Source organism: Argopecten irradians, chromosome 9, assembly GCF_041381155.1.
Source record: "Argopecten irradians isolate NY chromosome 9, Ai_NY, whole genome shotgun sequence".
Classification (NCBI taxonomy): domain Eukaryota; kingdom Metazoa; phylum Mollusca; class Bivalvia; order Pectinida; family Pectinidae; genus Argopecten; species Argopecten irradians.
In genome coordinates, this window is record NC_091142.1 from 32,694,322 (window position 1) to 32,702,465 (window position 8,144).

Sequence of the window (8,144 nt, forward strand, 5' to 3'; positions counted from 1 at the left end):
ATTAACCCTGTAATGTTATCTGCTTGTGGTGTGTGTTCTATAACAATCTAAATACTTTCTGATGTATCAGCTAGAGTTCCTGACAGAGTGAAGGGAGGTAATTCTGATAGATCAGATAATGGTATGTACAAATGATATGCACATGTGAGAAATTAACTTGCACAAGATTGGATATATATAATATATAGTTATAGCTTTTCTATTCAATAATATATTTTTATATTCTATCCTTATTCCCTCTTTCTGATAATGTAATATTCGCCTATGATTTTGAAAATTAAAATAAATTGTGGGGAATACTCCAAGTTTATTTGTGTTTTCTTTCTATAGTCTTTTAAATTGAAGTTAATCAACTTGTTCTATCATTTAAACAAGCATTGTAATAAAGGGAACATTTTATTTTGTACAAAAGTCAAGCTATAAGCTTTGTTGCTTGAATTTCTGCCCAGTTGATATAAATTGTTTTTACCACTTGGTTTTTTTCAACCTTTCAAGCCATGGAGAATAACAGTATATTATGACTTCAGCCTTTCGTTAAGTTCACATCAGTCTGATTAAAATAAAAATCCTTATAACCACTCCGTCCAATATCAACTGCTTTTTCTACACCTTGCTACATCAATAGCAAAGCCATTTCGTGTACATATACATTAAGCTTTGTTGTGATCTGTGGACGAGATGACTGCATACACGACAATAATGCAGACAGTTTTTCCAAACTATTTTAAATTGTCTCCTAAATTTCATTCCTAAGATACCAGAGGCAGCAATTTGATTGGCCCTTTCCAAAGGTCACCAGAACGTGACTCCTAACAGGATGTTACAAGATACTCCACCGCTGACAAATGACATTTTTTCGATATCAAAAACAGGAGCAGGGGATTTGCTACTTTTCCTCATTTACACCATTACCACCATTGAAAAGTTTGAGCTTCTAATTTTATTTCAAGACAAAAATATTAAAAATAATTCATTGCATCCCGAAAAAATTCTGTGGCACTACATGTATGTCCTATATGGAATGAAGTATTCATTGCGCCTGCACCAAAAGCAAAATAAATTATTTCATATTATTTTTGTACTAAATAGACATATATATATATATATACACGATTAAACACCAATTATTGTTAAATTGATAATTGTTGTTTATGCTGTCGGCGGTGGAGCATCTTTAATAGATCTTCTTATCAAACGTAGTGATAATAAGAACCCACTTTATAACCAGATTGAGTTCACATCCATAAAACCAGTTTCAGCCATGTAGCAATTTTTGCAGCAATTTTGACACGACATCTGCCAAGCCTGGCAGGTAGAGTATCAGCTTGGAAGTTAGATACCAAATTCGACACTGAAACATGACACACAAAAACCAGTGTCCGAACTGACAAACTAATGCCTCACAGATATGATTATCGTTGGTATTTTGAATCTGTCGCAAACAACATGTACATCTCAAAGGGCGCTGCAATTTTTCAATACATACAATAATAATACGAGTTTTTCATTGGTTGCTTATTACGTAAAAAGAATGGGTACAACTGCGTTACTTTTGATGTGACATCTGTGAGGGTTCAGTATCGTTGACTAGTGTACAGTTGGCTAGCGAAATTGTAATCAGCCAAACCTTCACTCCTTTTTTTCCTCTGGTTGTTCCTTTACCGCTGCAAGTCTCATATTACTGATTGGAGCTGAAACACTTTGAGCCCGTCTCTCTCTTCACTGTGTGGAGCTGGAACCATTGGAGCCCGTCTCTCTCTTCACTGTGTGGAGCTGGAACCATTGGAGCCCGTCTCTCTCATCACTGAGTGGGAGCTGGAACCCTTCGATCCCGTCTCTGACGACGAGCTGGTACCCTTGGAGCCCGTCTCTCTCATCACTTTGTGTATTTGGAACCTTTGGAGCCCGTCTCTTTTGTCACTGAGTTGAGCTGGAACTCTTGGAGCCCATCTCCAATCACAGTAGAGCTGGAATCCTTGGAGCCCATCTCTCTCATCACTGTGTGGAGCTGGAACCCTTGGAGCCCATCTCTCTCATCACTGTGTGGAGCTGGAACTCTTGGAGCCCATCTCCCTACTGTGTGGAGCTGGAACTCTTGGAGCCCATCTCCGATCACTGAGTGGAGCTGGAACCCTTGAATCCCGTCTCAATCATTACTTAGTGGAGCTGGAACCCTTTGAGCCCGTTTCTCACGTCACAGTGTCAAGCTGGAACCCTTGAAGCACCTCCCTTACGTGAGTGTTGAGCTGGAACCCTTGGGGCCGTCTCTGTCATCACTGTGTGGAGCTGGAACCCTTGGAGCCTGTCTCCCATCACTGAGTGGAGCTGGAACCCTTGGAGCCCGTCCCTCTCATCACTGAGTGGAGATTGAAACCCTTTGGGCCTGTCTCTCTCATCTCTAAGTGGAGTTTAGAACCTTTTGAGCCCCGCCTCTTTCATCACTGCGTTGAGCTGTAACCCTTGGATCCCGTTTAAATCATAACTTAGTGGAGCTGGAACCCTTTGAGGCCGTCTCTGTCATCACTGTGTGGAGCTGGAACCCTTGGAGCCTGTCTCCCATCACTGAGTGGAGCTGGAACCCTTGGAGCCCGTCTCTCACATAACCGTGTGGAGCTGGAACTATTGGAGCGCATCTCTCTCATCACTGTGTGGAGCTAGAACCCTTTGGGCCCATCTCTCTCATCACTGTGTGGAGCTGGAACCCTTGGGGCCCATCTTTCCCATCACTTAGTGGAGCTGGAACCCTTGGATCCCGTTTCTCTCATCACTGTGTGGAGCTGGAACCCTTGGAGCCCGTCTCTCTCATCACTGAGTGGAGCTGGAACCCTTGGGGCCCGTCTCTCTCATCACTGTGTGGAGCTGGAACCCTTGGAGCCCGTCTCTCTCATCACTGTGTGGAGCTGGAACCCTTGGAGCCCGTCTCTTTCATCACTGAGTGGAGCTGGAAGCGTTCAATCCCGTCTCTCACGTCGAGCTGGAGCCCTTGGAGACCGTTTCTCTCTTCACTGTGTGGAACTGGAACCATTGGAGCCCGTCTCTCCCATCACTGAGTGGAGATTGAAACCCTTGGGGCCCGTCTCTTCATCACTGAGTGGAGCTGGAACCTTGGAGCCCGTCTCTTTCATCACTGAGTTGAGCTGGAACCCTTGGAGCCCGTCTCTTTCATCACTGTGTGGAGCTGGAACCCTTGGAGTCCGTCTCTTTCATCGGTAGCTGGAACCCTTGGAGCCGTCTCTCATCACTGTGTGAAGCTAGAACCCTTGGAGTCCGTCTCCCATCACTAAGTGGAGCTGGAACCCGTGAAACCTGTCTCTTTCGTCACTGAAATGAGCTGGAACCCTTGGAGCCCGTCCCTCCCATCACTGAGTTGAGCTGGAACCCTTGGAGCCCGTCTCTCATCACTGAGTGGAGCTGGAATCCGTGAAACCTGTCTCTTTCGTCACTGAGTTGAGTTGGAACCCTTGGAGCCCGTCTCTCTCATCACTGTGTGGAGCTGGAACCCTTGGAGCCCGTCCCTCTCATCACTGTGTGGAGCTGGAACCCATGGAGCCCGTCCCTCTCATCACTGAGTGGAGCTGGAACCCTTGAAGCCCGTCCCTCCCATCACTGAGTTGATCTGGAACCCTTGGAGCCCGTCTCTCACATCACTGAGTGAAACTGGAACCCTTGGAACCCGGCTCTCTCATCACTGAGTAAAGCTGGAACCCTTGGAGCCCGTCCCTCTCATCACTGAGTGGAGCTTGAACCCTTGGGGCCCGTCTCTCTCATCACTGAGTGGAGCTGGAACCCTTGGAGCCCGTTCCTCTCATCACTGAGTGGAGCTGGAACCCTTGGGGCCCGTCTCTCTCATCACTGAGTGGAGCTGGAACCCTTGGGGCCCCTCTCTCTCATCACTGTGTGGAGCTGGAACCCTTGGAGCCCGTCTCTCCCATCACTGAGTGGAGCTGGAACCCTTGGAGCCCGAGTCTCTCTCATCTCTGTGTGGAGCTGGAACCCTTGGAGCTCGTCTCTTTCATCACTGTGTGGAGCTAGAACCCTTGGAGTCCGTCTCCCATCACTGAGTGGAGCTGGAACCCGTGAAACCTGTCTCTTTCGTCACTGAGTTGAGCTGGAACCCTTGGAGCCCGTCTCCCATCACTGAGTGGAGCTGGAACCCTTGGAGCCCGTCTCTCCCATCACTGAGTGGAGCTGGAACCCTTGGAACCCGTCTCTTTCATCACTGAGTGGAGCTGGAACCCTTGGAGCCCGTCCCTCTCATCACTGTGTGGAGCTGGAACCCTTGGAGCCCGTCCCTCTCATCACTGTGTGGAGCTGGAACCCTTGGAGCCCGTCCTTCCCATCACTGAGTTGACATTGAACCCTTGGAACCCGTCTCTCACATCACTGAGTGGAGCTGGAGCTGGAACCCTTGAAGCCCGTCCCTCTCATCACTGTGTGGAGCTGGAACCCATGGAGCCCGTCCCTCTCATCACTGAGTGGAGCTGGAACCCTTGGAGCCCGTCCCTCCCATCACTGAGTTGACCTGGAACCCTTGGAGCCCGTCTCTCACATCACTGAGTGAAACTGGAACCCTTGGAACCCGGCTCTCTCATCACTGAGTAAAGCTGGAACCCTTGGAGCCCGTCCCTCTCATCACTGAGTGGAGCTGGAACCCTTGGGGCCCGTCTCTCTCATCACTGAGTGGAGCTGGAACCCTTGGAGCCCGTCTCTCTCATCACTGAGTGGAGCTGGAACCCTTGGAGCCCGTCTCTCTCATCACTGAGTGGAGCTGGAACCCTTGGAGCCCGTCTCTCCCATCACTGAGTGGAGCTGGAACCCTTGGAGCCCGTCTCTCCCATCACTGAGTTGAGCTGGAACCCATGGAATCCGTCTCTCTCATCACTGAGTGGAGCTGGAACCCTTGGAGCCCGTCTCTCATCACTGAGTAGAGCTAGAACCCTTGGACGCTTTGTCTTGATGGTTAATCCATCCTCTCTATTACCAGTGTTACTACCACATACTTTCTCCATTGGTCCAACTTAAGTGATCTATGCCTCTGCAAACTTGTCTTCTATCGCATGCATAGTAACGGGACTACGATGAGCTCTGTCGTTGAAGAAAGTGATATTCAGTGGTAATATGATGTAATCTTTCGCAATGACCGTAAGATTTATTATTACTTTCCGTAATCAGTGATTGATGTCGATTTCCATTGGCAATGTTATCGGTTGGTAGCTAATTTGAGGTTTCCTCACCTCAGATTCCTCTCGCTCAGTCTATTACATATGCTGCTCGATCCCTACAACCTGCGGATACAAATCCGTCTTCTGTGCTCTGCTCTTTCCACTTGCTATTTTTTTCTTTTATCTATCTTGTCTTTGACCTGCAGTTAGAGCATTATAATTGAGTGGGACGACTGGTTCGCCCGTTGTCAGTATACTGTGACCAGGTGGGGTGTGTTGCCTGGTGTCTTCGGCGGCATGCTTCAGTGATATAGCACTATAAAAAGGGCAAAAATTCCGCTATGCAAGAAGACACTTACGAACATACCGCAGTCTCCCAAAACATGCACCTCGCACTTCACACACGCTATACACTGCATACATGGAAGACCGTCCTTACATGACCACGACTGTTGATAGGACGTTAAAATAATCAAACAAGTTATAATTGTACCTGCTGCCCCTATTGTATAATATCATAAAAGGCGACTAAATATAGGATTTTATCTTTTCTTCTTTTCTCTTCTTCCTCTTTACTAACTTTCTTCTTCTACCACTTCTATATACTGTGGTGCGTGTTGGCCAGGGTCTACATCAAAAGGATGAACTCAACCGAAGGCCAAAAGTGAAGCGGTGAAAAGGAATTTTCCCCCCTTATTTGTTATCAGTGAATCTCTTTTATTTACATTAATATCAAACTTATGTCTTTAAATTTACATTTTCTTTTATCATAATTCAGTATATATGAAGTAATTGTGTAATTATGCACATGTGGTCAAAAAGCACAAAATTAAAAACTCAAATTAAGATAAGTACTCGTCCGTGAGGATTATATTAATATATGAATTATTATATTGAGAGTTGTTGAAAGAGAGGGAAAATATATAGAAATATGGAAATGTGTACGAGTGACCTTATGTTGAAAAAACACTGTATTATATTAGGTAATATTGAATAAAAAAATTCTTTGGTGAAAAAATGTGAAGCGGTGCCAATGGAAACGTTAGGAAGAAAAAAAAACTGGAAGGAAGAGAAACGATAAAATTCTAAATTAAGTCGCCTTGAAGAGGCAATATAGGAACAACATGTACAATTATAACGCCCTACCTGCAGGGTATCCTCTGTGTTGACACTACATCATTTTTGAATTTGAGTTGAGTGTTTGCCCCTGTGAGGAAGGTCTCCGTCCCTTGCCTGAGTGTAACTATAAAAGTGGTTATTTCTGATTAACGTTCAGCACAAAGGGAGTAGGACGCCTGGTTTGCCTGTTAACGGTATATGACCAGGTGCAGGTAGGTGTACTTTTGTTTGTTCTTGTTTCGACTTTAGTTGGGTTGGACTGGATCGATCATCGGTGACCAGGTAGCTCAGCGGTAGAACATTCAGCTAGTGTTCGGAGGTTCCGGGTACGAATCCCGGTCTGGCCGCTACATTTCCTTCCCTCTTGTTACAAGATTAAGGTTATATTAACATCCAGGGTCATGAAGGGACGACCTCCCGTGTATGCGATGTGCAGCGTGTATGAAGTGTGGTGCATGTTTTGGGAGACTGTGGTATATTCGTCTTGTGTCTTGCCCTTTTTATAGTGCTATATTACTGAAGCATGTCACCAAGCAACACGCCCCTCACGATCACATTATACTGACAACGGGAGAACCAGTCTTTGCTGAACGTTAAGCAAGAGCAGAAACTAATCCTGTTATAGACTTCGGACAGGGGACAAAATCAAGAGCTTATCTCATAAGGGTGAGCATTCAAAAGAAGGCCAAAAGTGGGGCTGTGTCAAGGGAGACGTTAGGATGACAGAAAAGATAATATCCTAAATTAAGTCACCTTTCGCGATCATGCAATAGGGGCAGCAGGTACAAATCTTACGACCCATCTGCAGGGTGGATGTGTCATCCGGTGTCTCTGACGGTAATCTTCAGTCAAGTAGCACTATAAAAAGGATAAGTCTCCCAAATTATACATTCACACTCTGCAACACATTGCACTCATGGGAGGCCGTACTTAAATGACTCTGCGAACGTTAAACCTAATGAAACAAACCAAACAAGACCACAGTATTCATCAGGAAGTGTTATATACTTCATGACCCAATGCACGATATCGTAAAGGCGACTAAAGTTGTGACTTTCTTTTCTTTCTTTTTCCTAATGAACATTTTTCTTACTGAACTCTGCATCACATTTGGCATTTTGCTGAAGGGTGTCCAATGTGAAGATGGCTCTGGGTGTTCCGTCGTCTAGCTGAGAAAAAACACAGTATTCTATCAAAATACTGTAGTTTCTATGGTTGCTTGGCGCTAATTATATAAGCCGGAACAGAAACTAGTACTTTTCTAGACTGTGGTGTGTCTCGGACAGGAGACAGAGCCCAGAGCCTTCCTCACAGGGTGAGCACTCAGTCGAAGGCCAAAAATGAGGCGGTGTCAAGGGAGACGTTAGGAAGAAGCCCGTTAAGAAACAATTGTAAAGAAATGAACGTACTCAAAGTACTGCAAACACAGAAAAATAGAATAAAATCAAATGAATCTCCAAATCAAAATATATATACCATTTAGTATAAAGACTTTTTTTTTCTTTTGAATATTTTTTATTGCATCAATCACATATAAAAGTTACAATTTTCTAAATGCTCTCCAGGAAAACATGTATAACAGATACAATATATGTTAATAACTTTATAATAATATTTCATTCTAAAATAAGCTTGATACTTTCCCATTTCTGTCGGTTCTTGTTTGCTGCGTTTGGAGTAAGCATATAGGTCGAATACTGATCAATGGCTCTGTAATTTCTAATAAATGTCTTACATATTTCCCAATTTGGAATATTATCATATTGTCGCATTAAAGATATATATTTGTTAACCAATAATATGCATACATTTAGACCTGTCAATTGAATGTTTTCTACCAGACCAAATAGGAAAATAACAGGA